The sequence below is a fragment of the Pleurodeles waltl genome, chromosome 12 (genome assembly GCF_031143425.1).
Source record: "Pleurodeles waltl isolate 20211129_DDA chromosome 12, aPleWal1.hap1.20221129, whole genome shotgun sequence".
Lineage (NCBI taxonomy): Eukaryota > Metazoa > Chordata > Amphibia > Caudata > Salamandridae > Pleurodeles > Pleurodeles waltl.
In genome coordinates this window covers 544,601,456-544,625,554 of record NC_090451.1, presented here as the reverse complement: position 1 = coordinate 544,625,554, position 24,099 = coordinate 544,601,456, and the positions used below count along the sequence as shown (strand labels likewise).

The window sequence follows — 24,099 nt, the reverse complement described above, 5'->3', positions numbered from 1 at the left end:
ATTAATCTTGGAAATGTAATAAATGTTATGCTGTCGCTGGACATACTGAAGCGTATGCACCCAACTATGTACTATTATATGAAGCGTGTTCCAATTATGTATGTGAGTGATATCTAACAAATTAAAGAAGGCCTGCGTTATAAGAACAAAAGCTGCACTGTACTTACGAGCAAAGCAAAAGCAAGGCGACTTTGACTTTTGTTTTATAATATTATGTAAGGTTTTATGTATCTATATCATGAATAATAAAATACTTATCAAAATCAAGGTGCATATTTCATGTCAACGGCAAATGCTATAAATGCTTGGGTACAAAAAAAGGTTCGAGCCTGGCTCTGGCTCGGGTTCAGCTCGAGGTCTTCTTGGAACCTGGAGCCAAAAACGAGCCGTGCCTTCATGAAGACTCGTTTTCCAAGACGCCACACCCGTCCTGCAGCGGAAGTCCCGCCCCGAGCAGTGCTGCGGCCTCTTGTGACACATGGTAAGATGCTGAAGGCCAGTGCAATACTGGGACTTTGCTTGTTAGAATGTTGATTGTTTTCAGTTTGTTTTGAAATGTGGTGATTAATTCTCTCGACCACGTTCCCTGCACCACAGAGAGTCTTGACAATGGGCCACCAGGAGTAATTAAACAAACATGTAAAAGGTTTACACAGTATGACGTCTGTGTGAGTTTGCCTGTAGCTGATCTGCACTTCACTTGTGTTTGTGTGAAGACGTGTAACTGTTGCATCGCCTATATGTTTTGTGTTTCGAATAGGTGTAACTGAGGCTCTCCGTTTTAATTTGGGTTCTCGCGCTCTTTCAGTGAAACCTCACCACCCTTAAAGCACCGCCCACCTCTGCTTGTCTGATGCCAGCTGAATAGTCAATGTGCTCAATCCTTCAACCAGACGGGGGCAAATATGGACACCCACCACTTTGAATCTACCCTGTATCCCTACCACCCACTCAGTTACCCTGCTCACTTCAGCGCACCAATTTTGCAACAACCCATGCTCGCCTTTTTATAGTGCTAATAAGTATTTACTATTATCCTCCTCCCAATAGCACATACTTGATTATGAGTCTAGCCCCATCTACTGGATAAATAGGGCAGTGCCATACACTTCAGTTACTATTGAGATACACTAGAAAAAGTAGGCGATTGTAATGTTAACACAAGAGATGGTCCTCATGGCACCGTTTTCAGAATTCAGCTATATTTCATCATCATAGCATTGTTTATACACACTAACGCGAATAATTTTCGCACACGCTTTAAAAACGAGCTAATGGTGGAGGAAATATTATTGTCACCGAATCTGTTGCATTTCATCTTCATCGTGTGGGGTCAAATAAACATAGTGCCACACGCCTATCAACATAGAGCTCAATAAGACGTGTTATTTACGGCACCTCATCTAATACGTGTGCATTCAAACAGTTATTACTACAAATTAAAGGTCACATCCCACGTTATTGGCACAGTAGAGCAATATCTACAGAAAATATTGTTTACGGTCTCACACTATGCATGTCACAATGACTTACAATAGGGGTAAAACCCTCTAATCGTCACAAAGTCTCTTCAAAGTGATCTTACCTTCCTGTACAAATGTAACCATTTCAATTGTGATTTTAGTTAATTACCTTATTTCTACAACAAAATTACATGAAAAAATGCCATGACAAACCATGTTTGCCGGCGAGCAGAATGTAATATACTAGGTCTGTGGTGTCACCGACAAACGATGCTAAATTAAATATCATTCCACTTAGCCGTTGTGATGTAACACACTGCTAAATGTTTAATTTACTGTCTATGGCAATTATAGTTGTCTTTCAGGTCACTGCCTGTGATGTCATAGGCCGTGCAGACTGTAATTTCACGTACTACCTGTTATGTCACAGACCTCCAATGCTACACGTCATTCCATTGGGTGTCTGAGAACACTCTACTTTACCGGTACAATACATTAGTTTTAACGCAGGATCAAATGGCTCCATGTTTTATCAAATATTGTTTTGGGTCACTCGATAGGGGATTTTGGTAAACATGAAAGACAAACAGTGCTCGGGAATACTTATGTACCCCAAAAGCACCCCTCCTCCTTCCACCCCCATTGTGTGCAGTACTCAGGGCCTTCGCTATTCGTTCAGATGGCCCTGCAATGCAGCACTCTCCTTTCCAGCATACACCGTGTGGTGCAGGTTTGCAAACCGACAGACGCGCAGAAAAACATTTCAATCATTTGAAAGACTCTGGTCACGCTCTGAATATGTCTTTCTCTTTTCTCCAACTGAGGAACGGAAGTGTGATGGATTAACTAACCCTCACGTTTCCTGTGCCCAGTGTGAATTCTGCTACTGCATCGTGCGAGGTTTCCACCTGACTCGTGGGCAGGTGCACAGATGGTTTAAGTGTGTAGCGCAAAACCACACATGGCTCATTTCCAGGGATGCCTGCACCAAGCTGCGCATGCGTAGCACATGACGCCCAAGTGCCTCACGTGCAATATACGTTTTGCAAACACAGCATCGTAGGAGGTGAATGGCGTCAATAACCTGCGCATGGTTCTAATGGCATGGAGCCACCCCGTTAAAATACATGTGGTCGGCGTAACGTACTAAAAAATATATATGTACATAAAAATGGACAAGGCACAGCCACAGCAACTGCCTCCATTTGGAAATCTGCAACCTTGGCCACTCAGGGAATGTGAGTATTCCTTTACCGAAAATACACTAAGATAGGATTGGCTTAACTCCTTAGCTGCTGAGGCTTTTCCACCCAGGGTGCTGAGTCCTTTTTATGTCGCAGCCCACCAGACATTGCAACTGGTAGCTATTTGGGGACATTCAGAAAGCTGACCTAGGAATGCATTCTGCCCGTTGCTTGCCATTGGCCTTGTGGTCTGGAACACATTTTCTTGCTTTCCATCTGCTGGCTTTATTTGTTTTAGGCTGTCCAGCTTCAGTTCGTACCTTCCCTTGCCCAAATCATATTTACACTATCCTTCTGAGTACTCCCTTTCTGTAAACAGGTCTGTAAATCTTGTTCTATTCTTGTCACATTTGCTATGCATTCAAAGACCAAGGTGAAATGTCAGGCATTGTCTTCCGAGGCGCTTGTTTACTTTTCTTTCTTTGACTCCAAAGTGAGAGAATTTCTGTGACAATCTTGCTGGATACTAGGGGTAGGCAAGAGCTTTTTTTTCTGACACAGGACATTTAAATGAACTGTGTAAGTATTTCAGAAAACATGAGAATTAGTAACACAAATGAAGCACATTTTTTGTGATTTCTGAAGTGTGTTGGAAACAAATACTTTAATATGATTAAAACAAATAATTGCACTAGGTGAAGCAATTTTCACACATTTTCGTCTGTGCAATGTAGAGTTTTATTAGTGAAATTACATGTCTGTGCAAATGTAATGGTAATTTCAATTGAAAACGTGTTGTCTGCAATAGCAGTGTGCTACCACACAATGAATACTCCATTCTCCACCACTCCACACCACTGCACTCTACTCTATACCACTCCACTTTACACTACTCCACACCACTCTACTCTGCACCACTCCACTCTATGCCACTTCACGCTGTGCCTCTCTACTCTACCCTGTACTACTCTACTCTATGCCAATGCACTCTTCACCACTCTACACTCTACACTACACCACTACACTCTTCACCACTGCACTCTACACCATTCCAGTCTAGGCCACACCAATCTACTCTGCACAACTCCAGTCTAGGTCACTGTACTCTACGCCACTCTGCAACACTGCACTCTACGCCAATACACTCTACACCAATGCACTTTACTCTGTAACACTCAACTCTATGCCCCTGCACTCTACACCAATCCACTGTACAATACTCTAATCTACTCTGCACCACTGCACTCCATGCCGCTGCACTCTATTCTACTTTACTCTATGCCATTGCACTCTAAGCCATTCTACGCAACTGCACTCTACCGTGAATCACTCCACTCTATGCCACTTCACTCAACTCTGAAACAATCTGCTTTGCACCACTGCATTCTATGCCACTCTACTCCACTCTGTGCCAAACCACTCTATGACACTGCACTCTATGCTACTCTACTCTTAACCACTGCACTCTACACAACTGCAATCCGTCACTGCACTCCTCGCCACTGCACTCTACTCTGCATTATTGTACTGTATGCCAATGCACTCTGATACTCTACTCTACAAGACTGCATTCTCTGCCACTGAACTCTATGCGCTCTACTCTGCACTACTCCACTCTACGCTACTCCACTCTATACCACTGCACTCTACTTTGCATCACTCTATGCTACTCAACACCATTCTACGCCACTGCATCTATGTCACTTGGCTCTACTTTGCACTCTACGCCACTGCACTCTATGCCACTTGACTCCACTCTGTGCCACTGCCCTCTGCATTACTCAAATCTAGGGCACTACACTCTGCACCACTCTAGACTACTGCACTGTACGCAACTCTACTCTGCACCACTCTTCTCTGCTCTGCACCACTCTTCTCTGTGCCACTGTACTCTGCACCACTCCACCACTCTAATCTACGCCAGTGCATTCTACCACACTTCATTGTACGCCGCTGAATTCAATGCCACTGCACTCAATGCTACTGCACTCTACGCCACTATACTCTGTAACACTCTACGCCAATGCACTCTACACCAGTCCACTCTACTCTATGCCACTACAGTGTTTGCCACTCTACACAACTCCACACTATCCCACTCCATTAAACAACACTCTTTGTCACTCCACTCTACAACACTCATCGCCATTCCACTCTACGACACTCCGCGCTATTTTCCTCTACACCACTAACCTTTAGCCATGCTGAACAGTAGTCACACTGATGTACAATATGGCTAAAACACATTGGCACAACCAATAGCCTTTTCAAAGGTAAGACCTATTGGGTTTGCCAATACTTGTTTATTTTTTGGGGTAGTTCGTGCTTATGCCTTAATAACTTTTTCCACATAAGGTATCCATGCCCAATATATGTCTTTTTCCCCCAAAGACTGAGGATTCTAAAGGTAACCAGGATTGGGTATTCCCCTGTAGGTAACCAAGAAAATAGCTAAAATAAACATAATTAGGGGAAAAAGTGCTGTGGAAGAAAGCTTATGTTGTCATTTTCCAAAAATGATATCAATGAAAGGTTTGCTGTGCTAGGATCACCATTTTCCCAGCTTTCAGGAAGAAGCACAGTTGTGTGAAAAACAATTTCTTTACCAGAGTTTTTGCATTTTTCCAGTCACGGCTCGCTCCTATTTAAAGGGGCGGGACGGCACGCAGGGAAGGGAGGGAGAGGGCGCAGAGACATTTAATAAAAAAAATTAAGAAATAAAGAAAAAAAAAACGTACCTCCTCTGTTGCCGCCGTTCCTCTGTGCCTCGCCGCTCTGGCTGCAGTCACAGGCTCCTAGCCCACCCTGCGGTCAGTCCTGATGCTGCTCAGAGCAGCAGCAGGATTGGCTGGTAGCACCCAGCCAGGGTGCTCCCAGGCAGACTGGGAGCTTGTGCAGGTTCTCCCCAGCCCGGCAACAGTGTTGCCGCCTGGAAAGAACCTACTGTGCATGTGTGTTTGGCTGTCTCGAGACAGCCGGCCAAACACACATGCGCTCGGAGTGGAGTGCTCTGTGCCCTCCAGCACTCCCCTCTGTGGCTGTCATCCCCAATGCCCCGCCCCTTACACCACAAGGGGATAATAAACCTAGTTTATTATCCCTTCGTGGTGAAAGGGTTGCAGTTTCAGCTGCTGGCGGGGGGACGGGAGGAGTGGGGGATGCAACGCTCCTCTGCCCTAATGGAGGAGCCACCCCTGTATTTTTCTAAGAGGTAATCTATTTTTCCTATTTTTTGCAGATTCAAGCTACTTGCAGTTTGTGGTGGAAAAAGGTGTGTAACCCACAGGAGAATCTGGAAAGCTAAACATTTCTGAAAGGTAGAGAAAGTTCTGAATTCAGCAATGGGGCTTTTGTGTAGATGCCTCATGGTGTTCCCAAAGAAACAAACTGTTGAAATTAAAAAAATATGAAAATGAATATGAAAAACCATCCATATGTGACAACATTTTGTCATGATGAACGATTTGCAAAAACAATGAGCCATACCTTGCAATGATTTTTCTTTGTGTACCCACTATACAGCAATTTATATGGTAAAATATAAAGATTGAAACATGGGAGTGAAAGAAACCTATATATTTCTGAAATGTATACAAGGTACTGAGTTTGGGAACAGTGGGCATTTGTACATCTCAGAATTTCTGTTTATGATCTGAAAACATCATATTTCACCCAGGAAAATTATTGATTTTATACAATGTGAGTAGTTGCGGAGCTTTGGCCCTAACTCAGCCATCAGACGAAAATCCTACTGTAAGAGCAAGCATGGAAGTGGAAAGTAGTTTCCATCCAATGGACCTTGCAGTAGACCGGTGGGCAAAGGAGTTAGTAACAGACTTTCAATTTAAACTTTGTGAAACCCATTGGCCACACAATGAGGACAAGGTATCAATATGGAAAGTTTAGTAAGTTTATTACAAATTAGTAATCTCTCCAATATAGACACATATCAAAATCAAATGATAAATAAACAGTATCAGAACTGGCCAGCTGAAACACCATAATAAATCCAGTCTCAATAGTATAAGGCATACAGAAACTACAGTCACAGCAATACAAATACTAAGAAACAGAAATTGACATTGCTTGAATGAATTCAGATTATTCCTCCTCAAGACGAACAAATCTGCAGTCATCTAATTCAAATTTTAAGCAAAAATTGGAAAGTACAGAATAAAGTCTCAAGGGATTCAGGAATAAAGCAAGGTAGGTGTCAGCATCATAAAGACTCCTGTAGAAACCTTCTATAAAAAGGGAAATCAGTGTGAACATAAAGCTACACACTATAGAGAGATCTGTACCCCTCAAAGTCCAAAGTAATCCGCTGTAACTCTAACAGTGTGAACACTAACTTAAAGTGGAAGGTTCCAAGACCATTCATATCTCTATTTATGTCACCAAAACCACCAATTATTTATTTTTCTCTCAGACTGCATCTATAACATTTGTTGAATTTCCCATTCCACAGAACCTGAATGACCAGTTTAACCTTGTGCATCTTCGTTCCAGATACGCGATGAAGAGGAGGCTTCTTTTGCTCCTGAAAAAGTCCTGGTCTTGCCAAGATTTCGCTTCTCAGTCCCATCTATCTCTAATACACAATACTCCTTTCTCTAACTAAGAAATCATAAATGTGCAAAAGAAGAAACATGCAGCGCACAGAAAAATTGTGTATTTGAGCTAACTTTTGTTAATCATTGTCAATGTGCACTTCGATTACACAGTTATAGGTACACGCAAAATGTCAGAATAAAAGCAAAACATAAATAAATGAATCCATGATTACATATATAATGTGCATTCTATAAATGCAATATATCGACATACAAGTATAAATATGAAAAAGAGCCACAGATCTTCATGTTAAAGTTAAACATTAGGACACATGTATAGATAAACTCTAGTTTCTAGAATGAAAACACCTCCAATAATATGTTTTGATGCTGCACTTTACATTTATAAGTTTAAGGCACACAGAGTATTTGATGTTGGTTACACATTTGTATTGCTTCTGTAACGTGTAGGGGTGAAGCCAAAATTACACTGCTCCAATCCCCCTTCTGATGGCGAATCAAGCCATCACAATCAAGACAAGACTCTTATCAGATGGACCAATCAAAACCTCAGAGGTTTCATATATTTTCGTCTAGTCTCCTCCAGATGTTTTATCTCATCATAATATCTACACGTACTCTACTCCAACTCTATGTCTTCTCTCTTCCTTTTCACTTCCCTCCATACCCGTATCTTCTTATACACCTTTAAGATCACAACTAGAAATATCGTACCCAGAGCAATTATCACAAGAGGTCTCAAAACGTAACCCACTATTCCACTTCTCAAGTTTCCAAACCATTTGCCAACTGCAACAAATCCATTTCCAGTCGATTCCCAAGTGTTGCTTCTAACTCCTTCCTTCAAATATGAAATGCTCTTAATATATGCCTTCAAATGCTTGCCCTTGTCAGGTATGTAGGTACAGCACTGCTCAACCTTCAACATCATTCAGACTCTGCCCTCCTTGGCGAGAAGAATGTCTAACACAAGATGATTATGCAAAACCATGGATTTCATAGCTACCATTTCATAATCTACAACCAGTAAAGCTCCTGCTGTACTGGTGGACAGTTTATACACTATAATAGACAACTTTCTAATCTTCATGTCATTTAAAATCACAACTACAGATGGAATCATCACACCAAAAATGTCTCCTACTGCTTCTCCAGCACTCGCACCTTGTTTAGGTCTAGAATTCACTTCCCATAAAGGATCATTGAAATGCTCCACATGGTATATTTTCAGGAAAACTACACCTAATAACATACCCCTTGCCATCTCTTGGGCAACCTGAAATATGCATTCTCAGCACAAATGTAATAGACTCCAGTAATAACAGAATCTTCTCCATCCAAAAACAAACTTCAGTTTCCTCTGACCTCAATTTTGTGATTATATCTACTGTGACGGGGTAAACCCGATCACCGCGAGACGGGAGGCCGGAGATGACGTATCGGACTCCTCCAACACGTCATCTCCGCGTCTCCCTGTTACCGGGGAGACGCGTCCCGATGGAGGCCGGCGTCAGGACGTTGCCAGGGAAACCTGGATAGGTTTCCCGGCCACGGATTGGCCAGGGAAGGAGGTCGGCGATGAAAAGCCGGTGGAGCCGGCAAGGAAGGGGAGAGAGAAGGAGGAGGAGGAAGGTGACGGAGACGAGGTGGAGGAAGACGGAGACGACGAAGAACGGAGGAAGACCAAGGCAAGGGATCCGACCCCAAGCGCGACGAGAGACCAAGAGAGGGAACACCACCTGGAAGACGGAGAACTGGAGCCAGGAAGCCCTGTTGAAACCTACCTCAGGGAGGACCCCCTCAACGCCAGCCACGGCCCCGGAGGGTCGTGGCTTACGAAGGTACGGTCCTTCTGGGCCAGTAAAGGGCACACGGCAGGGAAGGGGACTGGGGAAGGGAACTAGGGAGGGGGTAGAGGGTGAATGGGGAAAGAGGTGGGAGGGCACAAAGAAGCACTAGGGACACAATAACACGCTAGTAAAATTATTAATAAGCACTTCCCTCTGTTCCACACAGACACCACCCCCCTCCCTTTGTTGTCTACCCCAGCCCGATAAATTTAATAAGAAAGACGTATCTCTTAAACGTCCCACTTACCCTCGTTTTCTTTATTTCTTTTCCTGATATCCACATGGGACGTCCGAGAGACTGACAGTGCCTCCACCTAAAGAGAAGAGATACATCATTTCCAAAAAAGAACTTCACAAGAGACTAAGAGTAACAGCAGAACGGACTCTCACTTGATTTATCCTTTTGTTTAGAGAACAATAAAACACTTACCTGAGCACCACAACTTCTTGCTTCAGTTGTCCTCATCTTGTTCGGTCTGTCACAGTGGTGTCAGAAGGGGGATCCTTAGGGGCCCTACGACAACCGAACAGGGTACACAATGAGTGACAACCCTTCCCTCGAGGATATGATCAAACAGTTAGCAGAAGGACAAAGACATTTGCAGCTGGTATGGGAGGCTCACCAGCGGGAAGCAAAAGAGGACAGAGAAGCTTTACAATCGGCCTTGAAAAGCCAGGCCACCATTCTTGCAAATAACCAGCTGGTACACGAAACGGCCATGAAAAGATTAACCGAGACCATTGCCGCTAGTAAAGTCCACCCGAACGTTCCCAGCTCAGTATTGCAGAAATATCAAGAGGGGGAAGACCCAGAGTCTTTCTTTACTAACTTTGAAAGGGTGGCGTCGTCAGCTCAATGGCCTGAAGAACGCTGGGGACAATATGTTGCTCCGTTACTGACTGGCCTCTTACAAGCAGCCTATCAGGCTGCTAATCCCGGAGGTCTCACACCCTACAAGGATATAAAATCCAGTATTTTGGAACGTGTCGGGCATGATACTGAATACTACCGGGTGAAATTCCGCAAGGTCAAGTGGGGACCAAATGAGGACCCCCGTACATTTTATTTCCGGGTAAAAGATTTGGCCTTAAAATGGTTGGGGCCTATTGGCGATAGCCGTGAAGAAGTGATACAAATAATTATACTGGAACAATACTTGGATGCTCTACCCTTAGCCACAAAACACTGGATACGGCAGCATCCAAAAGTAGACACTAACACGGCAATTGATTTGGCCTGCGCGTATCACCGCTCCACCGACATAAGAAATATACCACCACGGCCCAACATAAAACCTGTCTTGCCACCTATAAAAACCCTCCCAAAGAATCCACTGGACAATACAGTTTCCCGTAGAATACCGGAAGGCCCCCCTGTACAGGGACCCCAATGTTACCACTGCGGGGAATGGGGACATATCGCCCGTATGTGTCCTCAGAAACACGAAGGAGGTGAGCCGATGGAAATAGGGGTTACAAGGCGTAGGGTCCTATGTACAGGGAAGGGTAACCACAAGTTCAAGCAGACTGTAAAAATCAATGGACGTTATGTGTGTGCCCTCGTCGACTCCGGGTGCAGCCAGTCCGTGATAAGAGAAGACCTGATAACCACTTTGGGTTCAGAGACAAGACAGTGGGTACATATTTGTTGTATTCACGGGGACAAGGAGCAATACCCGTTAAAAGTACTACAGATAGGATGGGGGCCCTACCGGGATAGTCTCCCGATGGGGATAATGCCAAAATTGATCGAGGATTGTATCGTGGGAACAGATTACCTTCATTTTCAAGAACTATTGGATCAGGTTAGAGACTCTAAAATCTCACAGGACTGGTGGGGTGAAGCCCCGTTTTCAGAAAGTACAATTGAATGTCCAATAACCCGTAGAAAACTGACCCGAAGGGACAAAAGAATAGAAAGAGAACAGTTCCGAAATAGTACTAGCCAGAACACCATACGAGGATTGGTAGCAGAAATCCACGAAGCACCTGTCAGTTTTGCTCAACAACAGAGAGAAGATCCCTCCCTGTCTCACGCCTGGAGAGCTGCAGTGTCAGAGGAAATGGATGAGGTGGGTCCCTACTTCCTAATCAAAAATAATCTCCTATATCGGGTAAACACCACACGAACAGGGGAAAAAAGAAAACAACTCATAGTACCTGAATACTATAGGGATCACATCCTTACGCTCGCTCATAATCATCCGGGAGGGGGACACTTTGGGAGGGACAAAACAGAAGAATATCTCCTCAGGCGATTTTATTGGCCCGGTGTCTTTGCCAACATAAGAAAATATTGTGCCCAATGTCCCAGGTGTCAACTGACTGAACCAGGTAAACCAAAAAAAGCACCACTCATACCCCTCCCCATTATAGATATTCCGTTTAGACGGATAGGGATGGATTTGGTTGGACCCTTGGTTCCTTCTTCAAAAGGACACACTTACATACTGGTCATAGTTGATTATGCTACCCGATACCCCGAGGCTATTCCCCTAACCAGTATGACAACCAAGACCGTAGCCCAGGCGATGATAACGGTGTTTTCGCGTCTGGGATTCCCTCAGGAAATACTCACCGATCAGGGCACTCCCTTTACGTCCACCTTGATGAAACAAGTATGTAAAACTTTAGGCATATCTCAGATCAAAACATCCGTTTACCATCCTCAAACGGATGGTTTGGTCGAACGATATAATCGTACTATCAAAACGTTACTTCGAAAAATTGTGCACGACACAGGGAGAGACTGGGACCAGAAATTACCATTGGTATTATACGCGATTCGAACGCACGAACAGGCTTCCACGGGGCATAGTCCATTCGAGCTAGTGTTCGGACGACAACCGCGTTCCCTTCTGGACATGGCGGTGGAGGCCTGGGAGGAAGAAGCCATGGAGGGAGGGACTCCATTGTTGGAATATGCTCATAACTTGAGAACGCATTTACAGGGATTGTGGGACGAAGTACGAGACAATATGGAACAGGCTCAAAGAACCCAAAAGCATTATTATGATAAGGGGAGTAAGTTAAGAGTTTTCCAACCCAATGAACAGGTCTTAATCATGCGACCCACGTCCGAACATAAATTGCTTGCGAAATGGCAAGGCCCCCATAGAATCATCCGAGCCGTCTCCCCTGTAACTTACCTAGTGGAAATAACGACCAACCCCAGGAAAACCCAAATATATCATGTAAATCTTTTGAAGAAGTGGGAGACACCCGAGACACCCGACACTGCCCCAAGATTGGTTAGCCTTCTGTGCCCGAGTAAGGAATTGAAAATTGAATTTTGCCCTACCAAACTAGCCAAGGGGACAACCCTACCCACTATAGACGAAGCATTAACGGAAGCGGAAAAGAGGCAGGTATACCGCTTGTTGCAGCAATACCACCAATTGTTTTCAGAAGACCCCGGTAGAACCACACTAATCCGTCATAAAATACGAACAAACCCCGACACAGTAGTCCGGGTCAGACCTTATCGCATCCCAGCAGCAAGAAAGCAAGTTATAGAAGATGAAATACAGAAAATGTTGACCCTAGGAGTAATAGAGCCCTCTACCAGTCCCTGGTGTTCGCCCGTAGTTCTTGTACCAAAACCTGACGGTACGGTCAGGTTTTGCATAGACTTCCGAAAACTTAATGAGAATTCATTATTTGACACGTATCCAATCCCTAGGGTGGACGATGTCCTATTGAAACTAGGAAAGGCGAAGTATATGTCCACAATAGATTTAACCAAAGGATATTGGCAAATACCCTTAGCCCCCGAAGATAAAGAAAAAACGGCATTTTCTACCCAGTCCGGGCTGTATCATTTTACTGTATTACCTTTTGGACTACATGGTGCACCAGCCACTTTCCAAAGGTTAATGGATAACATATTAAAACCATACCCTGCTTTTTCAGCAGCCTACTTAGATGATGTAGTTGTTTTTAGCGACACCTGGGTAAACCATTTAGACCATCTAAGCCAAGTTTTTAATGCACTCACCGAGGCTGGTTTGACAGCCAATCCCAAGAAATGCGTTATCGGGAAAACCGACATTTCATATCTGGGATACAGAATCAGTCAGGGAACACTTCAACCCCAAGCTCAGAAGGTGGACGCGATCTTACATGCCCCTTTCCCGAAAACTAAAAAAGACTTGCGCTCTTTCTTGGGCCTAGTAGGATATTATCGGCGTTTCATACCTCACTATTCCACTCTAGCCGCTCCCCTTACGGACCTCCTGTCCAAATCACATCCAAATCAACTATTACCTTTCTCTGCTATTCAAACTTCTAGTTTTGAACGCTTGAGGAACTCTTTAACCAAAGAACCCATATTGTTATGCCCGGATTTTTCAAAACCCTTTCACCTTTACACTGATGCCTCCGATGTGGGGCTCGGGGGGGTTCTGACGCAGCCTGGAGCAGAGGGACTCGACCATCCCGTTGTGTATATCAGCCGCAAACTGAGCCTTCGGGAACGTCGTTTCCCCATAATAGAAAGGGAGTGTTTGGCCATTAAATGGGCCGTGGATTGTCTACAGTATTACCTGTTGGGCCGGCCTTTTGTACTTTTTACGGATCACGCCCCCCTCACTTGGCTTGCCGCTCATAAAGATACGAATGCCCGGATCCTCCGATGGTTCCTTGAACTTCAACCATTCTCCTTTCAGGTCCGACATGTTCCTGGGAGTTTGCAAGTCCCTGCGGATTATCTCTCTCGCTTCCCTGTTTCCGATTCGGTCCTGGAGCAGGACCTGTCTTGGGAAGGGGTATGTGACGGGGTAAACCCGATCACCGCGAGACGGGAGGCCGGAGATGACGTATCGGACTCCTCCAACACGTCATCTCCGCGTCTCCCTGTTACCGGGGAGACGCGTCCCGATGGAGGCCGGCGTCAGGACGTTGCCAGGGAAACCTGGATAGGTTTCCCGGCCACGGATTGGCCAGGGAAGGAGGTCGGCGATGAAAAGCCGGTGGAGCCGGCAAGGAAGGGGAGAGAGAAGGAGGAGGAGGAAGGTGACGGAGACGAGGTGGAGGAAGACGGAGACGACGAAGAACGGAGGAAGACCAAGGCAAGGGATCCGACCCCAAGCGCGACAAGAGACCAAGAGAGGGAACACCACCTGGAGGACGGAGAACTGGAGCCAGGAAGCCCTGTTGAAACCTACCTCAGGGAGGACCCCCTCAACGCCAGCCACGGCCCCGGAGGGTCGTGGCTTACGAAGGTACGGTCCTTCTGGGCCAGTAAAGGGCACACGGCAGGGAAGGGGACTGGGGAAGGGAACTAGGGAGGGGGTAGAGGGTGAATGGGGAAAGAGGTGGGAGGGCACAAAGAAGCACTAGGGACACAATAACACGCTAGTAAAATTATTAATAAGCACTTCCCTCTGTTCCACACAGACACCACCCCCCTCCCTTTGTTGTCTACCCCAGCCCGATAAATTTAATAAGAAAGACGTATCTCTTAAACGTCCCACTTACCCTCGTTTTCTTTATTTCTTTTCCTGATATCCACATGGGACGTCCGAGAGACTGACAGTGCCTCCACCTAAAGAGAAGAGATACATCATTTCCAAAAAAGAACTTCACAAGAGACTAAGAGTAACAGCAGAACGGACTCTCACTTGATTTATCCTTTTGTTTAGAGAACAATAAAACACTTACCTGAGCACCACAACTTCTTGCTTCAGTTGTCCTCATCTTGTTCGGTCTGTCACACTACTCTTTCCCACACACGCAGTGTCGACTGTCGATTTATCTGTAAGCATGCACAGTTTCTCTTTATGTTCCTTTATGTTTTCTATCTAAAGTCAATGCTGCTAAGTTTCCTGCCACTTGATGCTCAATTTCTTCCTTAGCCAACTTATGCTGACTTTCAAGGTCCTTCACTGCCTTCAATTTAGACTCCAAATCTCTCCTCCTGTCTTCAACTAAATTGAGAAACTTCTTCTCAACATCTGTCAAACTGCAAATCAAATTATTTCAGTAAGTATAAACTTTATCTATCGTCTTGCTGGGCCTAAAGAACCTTGCAATTATCCCTATCTCTTTAGGAGCGTGCCTGCAATTCAGAGGTTCCAATGTGGGAATTTCTGAAATAAGTAAATAATAATTAGAAAAATAATACTGGCAATGTACTGGCCCATAAAACAAGCTCATCAAAAGACTACAAGTAACACTAGAAGTTGAAGCAATTTAAAATAAGCATTTGAAGTAAAATCTTCTCTAGATGTGTCCACATGTAGGGCCATATGTACGAACACTTTTTCCCATAGACACAGAATGGGTAAAAACCTTTTCTACATCTGGCCCGTAATTCTTTATCATCTAGTGCATGTAAACTAAAACAAATAAGCTTTATTTGACAGAAGTTTGCCATAAAAGCATACATATAGAAAAACAAAAGCAAGACATTAACCACAAACCAAACATATAACTAAAGCATTAAGACACAGGTAGAATGGATGGTGTTGAGACAAAATAAAACTGTAGAATAAAGGGTTTTGGAATAAAAAACTGTGCAAAAGATATTAAAAAGGAAAATAATATATATATGTATATATACACATTAATTGTTCAGAATAATATCATACAAATGCAGAGAGTAAAACAGTAAAAGTGAATAAGATCACCCAGCAGGTTGCATATGGCAATAGTCATGGAATTTACTTGTCAGTCACTAGCAACATGTATTATTTTCTGTGTCTGAGGATAGCCCGTATGAATTTAGACATGATGTTACAGATGTATATGGTTGGCAAAGACTGTAGGACCACATAAGCTGGTTGTTAGAAATGGGATCTTTGGTTGACAGTCAGGTTACCCCCTGTTCAAGCAAGGACCCTCACTCTTTTCAGGGTAAAAGAGAATCACTCTCAGCTAACCCCTGCTTACCCCCTTGGTAGCTTGGCAGAGCAATAGGCTTAACTTCAGAGTGCTAGGTGAAAAGTATTTGTACCAACACACACAGTAACTTAATGAAAACACTACAAAATTATACAACACAGGATTAGAAAAATAGGAAATATTTATCTAAACAAAACAAGACCAAAACAACAAAAATCCACAATACACAAGTCAAGTTATCAATTAAAAATCAAAAAGAGTCTTTAAGTAGTTTTAAACACACACTTATGTTTTTAGCGTGAAAATGTACCTTGGGTGCGTCAAAAATAACCCCGCACGAGAGAGTGCGTGTAAAAAAGGGCTTATGATGCGTTGATTCCACTCACGAGCGGGACCTTGCATCATTTCTCCTCCCGCAGGTTGGGGCGTGCCGTTTCTTCTCTCCACAGGAGAGGGATGTGTCGATTCGGTCAACACTCTCAGGTCCGGGCAGGCCTTGCGATGTTTTTACACGCCCAGCGGTACTTGCGTTGAAAATCCAGCCGCATGATGACCTGAAAACCAAGCAGTGTGAGTTGCGATCTCCCAGCCTCCGTCAGCGATGCTGCTCGTCGTTTCTTCTGCTCTGTGCGTCGATTCTTCTGTTCCGTTTCCGGCAAGTATCGAATTTCAACTGCGGAGCCGGCGGCGTGTCGTTTCTTCAGCCGCAGATCGGAGTTGCGATGATCTTTTCCCCACACGGCGCTCTGTTCGTGGATTTCCTTTTCTTTAGGCTGCCAGCTTTTCCTTTCAGGGTCCCAGGAACTGGATGGGCACCACAGGGCAGAGTAGGAGTCTCTCCAGAGACTCCAGGTGCTGGCAGACAGAAGTCTTTGCTGTCCCTGAGGCTTCAAACAACAGTAGGCAAGCTCTAAATCAAGCCCTTGGAGATTTATTTTCAAGATGGAAGGCACACAAAGTCCAGTCTTGGCCCTCTTACTCTGGCAGAAGCAGCAACTGCAGGATAGCTCCACAAAGCACAGTCACAGGCAGGGCAGCTCTTCTTCCTTGGCTCTTCAGCTCTCCTCCAGGCAGAGGTTCCTCTTGTTTCCAGAAGTATTTCTAAAGTCTGTGGTTTTGAGAGCCCTTCTTATACCCAATTTCTCCTTTGAAGTAGGCCTACTTCAAAGTAAAGTCTCTTGTGAATGTGAAATCCTGCCTTGCCCAGGCCAGGACCCAGACACTCACCAGGGGGGTGGAGATTGCATTGTGTGAGGGCAGGCACAGCCCTTTCAGGTGTGAGTGACCACTCCTCCCTCCCTCCTAGCACAGATGCCTCATCAGGATATGCAGGCTACACCATAGCTCCCTTTGTGTCACTGTCTAGTGTGAGGTGCAACCAGCCCAACTCTCAAACTGACCCAGACAGGGAATCCACAAACAGGCAGAGTCACAGAAATGGTATAAGCAAGAAAATGTTCACTTTCTAAAAGTGGCATTTTCAAACACACAATCTTAAAATCAACTTTACTAAAAGATGTATTTTTAAATTGTGACCTCAGAGACCCTAAACTCCACATGTCCATCCGTTCCCAAAGAGAATCTTCAATTTAATCAGATTTAAAGGTAACCTACATGTTAACCTATGAGAGGGACAGGCCTTGCAACAGTGAAAAACGAATTTAGCAATATTTTACAGTCAGGACATATAAAACACATTAATATATGTCCTACCTTAACCATACACTGCACCCTGCCCTTGGAGCTACCTAGGGCCTACTTTAGGGGTGCCTTACATGTAAGAAAAGGAAAGGGTTAGACCTGGCAAGTGGGTACACTTGCCAAGTCGAATTTACAGTTAAAACTGCACACACAGACACTGCAATGGCAGGTCTGAGACATGATTACAGGGCTACTTATGTGGGTGGCACAACCAGTGCTGCAGATCCACTAGTATCATTTGATTTACAGGCCATGGCACCTCTAGTGCACTGTACTAGGGACTTACTAATAAATCAAATATGCCAATCATGGGTAAGGCAATTACATAAACATTTTGTAAAGGAGCACTTGCACTTTAGCACTGGTTAGCAGTGGTAAAGTGCCCAGAGTAACAAAAACAGCAAATTGAGAGTCCAGCATACACCAACCACCTAGGGAACAGAGGCAAAAAGTTAAGGGAGACCACCGCAAGGATGAAAAGTCAAACACTGGTTGACATTGTATTAAGTTCATGGATCTCAGTAATGGCAGCAATATTATCATTCTTGGCGAGTTATACAATGAACAGAATAGAATCTTATGGAAAGAACTTTGCTCACTAGCTGTGTCACACGGGCATTTGGCCATAGGCCTCGACCAGTTGTTTATGGTTGGAAAACTCACCAAATGATGGAAAAGGTCTAGCCTAAACCTGGTCAAAACAAGTCTGTGCTGTTCGTTGCTCACCTCCTTTAGATATAGTTGCATCCCAGGTGAGGTTAAGATCAGCTGGTTTTTAAGAACGCTTGGCTTAAGCAGTTCAACGGTTAGACCTAGTTCCTCTAAATGTGACAAGCAGTCTTTCTTTAGGTTTTTGCTTGTGACAATTCATAGTGTTTCTAGTTTATGGAAGTAGTCTGGGTGTCCTAGATCACTCATAAAAATGTTTACATAGCCCAACCATTTTACTTTTTCTACATTAGAGGACCTAAGGCAATCCCATATAATCTCTTGGTTCAGCTTTGTATACTCAGAAGTCCATATCTTGTGCCATGGCAAGATTGGTTGGGTTTTAACTAGGTTTAAAATTAGCGGGACCCCTAATTCCGAGTGGCATATGTGTGATGGACTACTCTGTGGGAGAGAAAGAAGATACTTCAGGAGGGCATTCTCTATCAACTGTAGGGAGACATTGTTTACATGCCCCCAAAGGCCTGCCCCGTACATGGCTGTTGACATACATTTGGCCTTATACACTGTTAGTATCTCCCTGGGGGTTTCTTACCAACCTTACACGCAAAATTGTGTAAGGCTGCAATAGTTTCCTGGAAGTGTAGCCCTCTGGTTCTAATTGCCATTTACCATGTCCCTTTTACGTGGAACGTGATCCCCAAGTAGGAAAAGGATGTAACGTAATCTATTCTGGAGTCTTTTATCATGAGACTTGGAGTTATCAGTAACACTTTCCCGCACCTCATAGCAAATGTTTTGCTTTTGTTAACTAATAGCCCCAGTTCCTCTATATAGGGCACAAAACATGTTAGAAACTGTTGCAGTGCAATGGGGGTTCGGACCATTAGGACCGCATCATCAGCATATAAAAGGGTGGGGACGGGCAGGGGACTAATTGGGGCAGGTTGTTACAATTGGCAGATAATACGTTACTCAGACTATTAATGTATAGCGAAAAGAGAAAGGGTGCCAGAACCCAACCTTGCCTGACACCCCACTCTATTCAAAATGGCTGGGTACATTCGCCCTTGAGTCTGTATCGCACTCTGGCACTGCATCCATGATATGTTTCCCTGAGAAATTGTATGATCGGTAGTTCCACACCCATCTTCTCCAAGATAGCCCACAATTTGCTATGAATGACGTTGTCAAAGGCAGCAGGTAAATCAACAAAAACTAGGTACAATCGCCCTTGTTTGATAGTAGTGTATTTCTCGATCAGAATGCTTAGTGTTAGACTGTTCCACAGTGCCTACTCCCTCTCGGAACTCGTACTGTAAGTCTGATAATACATTCTTGTCCTGGGCCCATTCCTGTAGTCTCTTCAAGATAACGCGGCCTGTCACTTTTAGCACTGAATCTAGGAGAGAGATAGGGGCATATTTATACTCTGTTTGCGCCGGAATTGCGTCGTTTTTTTTTACGCAAATCCGACGCAAAACTAACTCCATATTTATACTTTGGCGTTAGACCCGTCTAGCACCAAAGATCTTGGAGTTTGCATCATTTTTTAGCGTGGACACCTTCCTTGCGTTAATGATATGCAAGGTAGGCGTTCCCGTCTAAAAAATGACTCTGAGGCATGTGCGCCGTATTTACACTCCCGGGCAAAAATGACGCCCGGGAGTGGGCGGGTCAAAAAAAATGACGTCCAGCCGCTTTAGCGTAATTTTTTAACGCCTGGTCAAGGCAGGCGTTAAGGGACCTGTGGGCTCGGAAGGAGCCCAGAGGTGCCCTCCCATGCCCCCAGGGACACCCCCTGCCACCACTGCCCACCCCAGGAGGACGCCCATGGATGGAGGGACCCATTCCAGGGAACTGAAGGTAAGTTCAGGTAAGTATTTTTTTTTGTTTTTTTGGGTGGCATAGGGGGGCCTGATTTGTGCCCCCCTACATGCCACTATGCCCAATGACCATGCCCAGGGGACATAAGTCCCCTGGGCATAGCCATTGGGCAAGGGGGCATGACTCCTGTCTTTGCTAAGACAGGAGTCATTTAAATGGGGGTTGGGAGTAAAAAAAAATGGCGCTAATCGGGTTGAGGCAAAAATTTTGCCTCAGCCTGACTTGCCCCATTTTTTTGGCGCCCAAGCTCAATTTTCCCCTACGCCGGCGCTGCCTGGTGTAAGTTATTTTTTTTGACGCACACCAGGCAGCTCCGCCGGCTAACGTCATTCCATAAATAAGGTGCCCGCATGGTGCTTTGAAATGGCGTTAGCCGGCGTTAATTGTTGTGACGCACAACTGCGTTGGCGCAGTTGTGCTTCAAAAGGTATAAATACGGTCCATAGGACGGTAGCAAGTTGGACTATGTATATCTCCCTTTTTGAAGATTGGGACAAAAATTGATTCCCTCCAGGATTTCAATAGGCCAACTTGACAGCACACATTCAGCACTTGAGTAAGCAGTGGCCCCCAGAGGGTAATGTTGGCTTTAAACAGATCTACAGGGTTGAAATCCGGGCCTGGCATCTTGCTGGCTTTGCCTGCATTGAAGGCAGCAATGATCTCATCCAAGGTGAATGCCAGCTTGATAGGGAAGGTAAAAGGGGGAGAAAGATCACTATCAGACACAGCATCTACTGTCAGCCCTGACCTGATAGCAGAACTGGAATAAACATTCAAAAAGTGACTAATCCAGTCTCCCTCACTAATGGCCATTTCGAGGCGTGGACCAGTATCAGGATGGAGGTAGGGTGAATTAATTGTCCGCCAAAAAGCTGCAGGGTCTTTACTCGTGCTTGCTTCATGCAGTTTCTCCCATAGATCTTCTTTTAAAACAGTTTCCTCTGTGTTAAAACATGCATGTAGTGTTTCCTAGCTGCCCTGACTTCATTTGCACAGTGTGGTCTTTTTTGTAGTGCTAGTTTCAGCGTTCTATAGGACTTGGCGCAAGGTTCATCAAACCACCCTCTTGCCCTGTTGTTGCTGCTGTTCCTACCTGTAATTACTAGTCCCTCTTAACATCCCCTGCAATCTTTTGGAAACTCTCAATGATATCCTCGGAGTCAGATCCCAGGTCTAGACAACTTTCAAAAGCCTGCGCACAACCACAGATCAACTTTTTTAGAAAGTCTTGGGGATCAGTCTTTGACTAGTGCAAGGTGTACCCGTTGAGCCTGTTAATGTCCATAGCTCCCACCGTACAATAATTAGGAAGTGGTGCTTGGGATAAAAAATCTCTTGATGTCATATCCAGGTCTATGCTCAGAAGGAAATGGTCATTGCATGCAATTGTGTGGGTAATGAAATTTCCAACCTTTGCGGCGTGTCTGTGACCAATATGTAATCTACAACTGAGTATTTCCCATGCCCACTGAAGGTAGGTGTGAATGGGATTGGTGAGGAGCAAATCTCATTACAGAATGCAAGGTCAATATTGAATATAAGCTTGTTCAGTTGTTACCCACAGGTAGAGTGTGTGTGCCCAATGTTCTCCCTTTCGCTTAAACCGCAGGCCTTTTCTGAAGCCCTAGTGCAAACTTCTGTGTTGAAATCCCCCCCCCCACCCCCCATTGAAATTCCAAATCCTGGAATTTTTTATTCCTGAGAGCTTCATTATCCCTTTTTAGTACAGTCAAGGCAGTTTTTACCTCAGCTTTAGGGATGTTGTTATAGAAGTTAAGGCCAGTGGCCGTTTTGCTGATGTTTCAACAACAACAATGTGATGGTAGGGTTGCGGAGCCAGCATAGTTATACTAGCTACACCCAGAGTTGGATGGTTCTGCCGGGGTATGATAGATTCTGAAACCATTTAGGTGGATTGGGTTTACTGCCCATGTTTCTTGTACACAGACTACGGTGAAGCTATTAACAAAATCACACCAGTCTGCTATAACAACCTTAGATAATAGACCTGCCACGTTCCAGAATGCTATTCTTTTATTCCCCTCAGGAGCGGTACGTTCAGAATTAACCAAGTGGTCCTGAATTGATGGATTGGGTAGAGTGTAAATTAATTTTTATAGGTCTCTGGGTCCAAGGGGTAAAACTATGTTTGGGCCCAAATACGGTGGAAGGTATGGGCGAAGATAGCTCTACAAGAACACTCAGGCCCATATTTATACTTTTTTATGCAAATCAGCGCCAGGGCAGATTTGCGTCAAAAAGTTTACCGCCTGCTAATGCCATTCCAACGCACCAGCCGTGCGCCTTACTTATGGAATGACGTTAGCCAGTGCTGCGGCCTGGTTATCGGCAAAATAAATGACGGTAACCGGGCAGCGGAGGCGAAGGGAAGACTGGGGGTTGTGCGTCAAAGAATGGTGCAAGTCAGGTTAGAGTTAACCAAGTGGTCCTGAATTGATGGATTGGGTAGAGTGTAAACTAATTTTTATAGGTCTCTGGGTCCAAGGGGTAAAACTATGTTTGGACCCAAATACGGTGGAAGGTATAGGCGAAGATAGCTCTACAAGAACACTCAGGCCCATATTTATACTTTTTTACGCAAATCAGCACCAGGGCAGATTTGCGTCAAAAAGTTTACCGCCAGCTAATGCCATTCCAACGCACCAGCCGAGCGACTTACTTATGGAATGACGTTAGCCAGTGCTGCGGCCTGGTTATCGTCAAAACAAATGACGGTAACCGGGCAGCGGAGGCGAAGGGAAGACTGGGGGTTGTGCATCAAAGAATGGTGCAAGTCAGGTTAGAGTCAAAAATATTGGCTCTAACCTGACTAGCACCATTTTTTGACGCACAACCCCCATGGAAATGACTCCTGTCTTAGCAAAGACAGGAGTCATGCCCCCTGCCCAATGGCCATGCCCAGGAGACCTCTGTCCCCTGGGAATGGCAATTGGGCACAGTGGCATGTAGGGGGCCCAAGTTAGGCCTCCCTATGCCACTTTAAAAAAAAAAAAAGTTATACTTACCTACACTTACCTGCTTCTCACCATGGATGGGTCCCCCCATCCATGTGTGTCCTCCAGGGGTGGGGTAGGGTGGCAGGGGGTGTCCCTGGGTGCAGGGAAGGGCACCTGTGGACTGCTTCCATGGTCTCCTACCATTGAAATGAGACCACAGGTCCCTTAACGCCTGCCCTGACCCTGGTGTTAAAAAATGGCGCAAATCCGGCTGGGCGCCTTGTATTAAGGCCTCCTCCTGTGCGTCATTTTGACACTGGAGGATAAATAAGGCGCACATGCCTTAGAATCATTTTTTGCATGGGAACGCCTACCTTGTATGTCAGTAGCGCAAGGTAGGTTTTCACGTTCCAAAAATGACTCAAACTCCATAACTTTGGCACTGGACGGGTCCAGCGGCAAAGTATAAATATGGAGTTAAGTTTGTGCCGAATTTGTGTAAAAAAAATGACACAAATCTGGCACGAACAGAGTATAAATATGGGCCTTAGTACTGCAATAGGGACAAACAATACACCTGCTATTACATATTACATATCTACATCTACTTGTGTTATTAGTTTTCATACCTTCTCTAAAATCAGACAGTTGGGTGAAAAGTAGCAGCTGCTGAGCCTCCTCTGTCAGGTTACACCTGTGCAAATGGCAAAACGAAGTTCAACAAATATAATGATGTTATTTACAAAGTCTTTGTGAGACTCCCTTAGCCCTACTCTGTGAACTTCTAAATGCCACTCTTATGCCCCTCCAGATGCCTTGGGTCTATCATCTAATTTCCCTGACAAAGTCTGTTCAAATGTCTCTAATATGTACATAGTTCAGAAACCACTCTAATAACAAATAGGGCCAGTCAATTTAGTATTTTCAAAACACAGTCCAGCCATAAAGTTCATTTCAAGGAGGTTCAG

At 44.8% G+C, this 24,099-nt stretch overlaps 1 long non-coding RNA gene across 1 annotated transcript in view; it reads left to right on the top strand.

The window, feature by feature from the left end:
- Positions 1-5,884: 5,884 nt before the first annotated feature.
- LOC138267501 (uncharacterized) overlaps positions 5,885-24,099 on the top strand; it is a 41,955-nt gene continuing 23,740 nt past the window's right edge. The window contains exon 1 of the long non-coding RNA XR_011199816.1: positions 5,885-5,964. This is a non-coding gene — a long non-coding RNA (uncharacterized lncRNA). The remainder of the gene's footprint in view (positions 5,965-24,099) is intronic.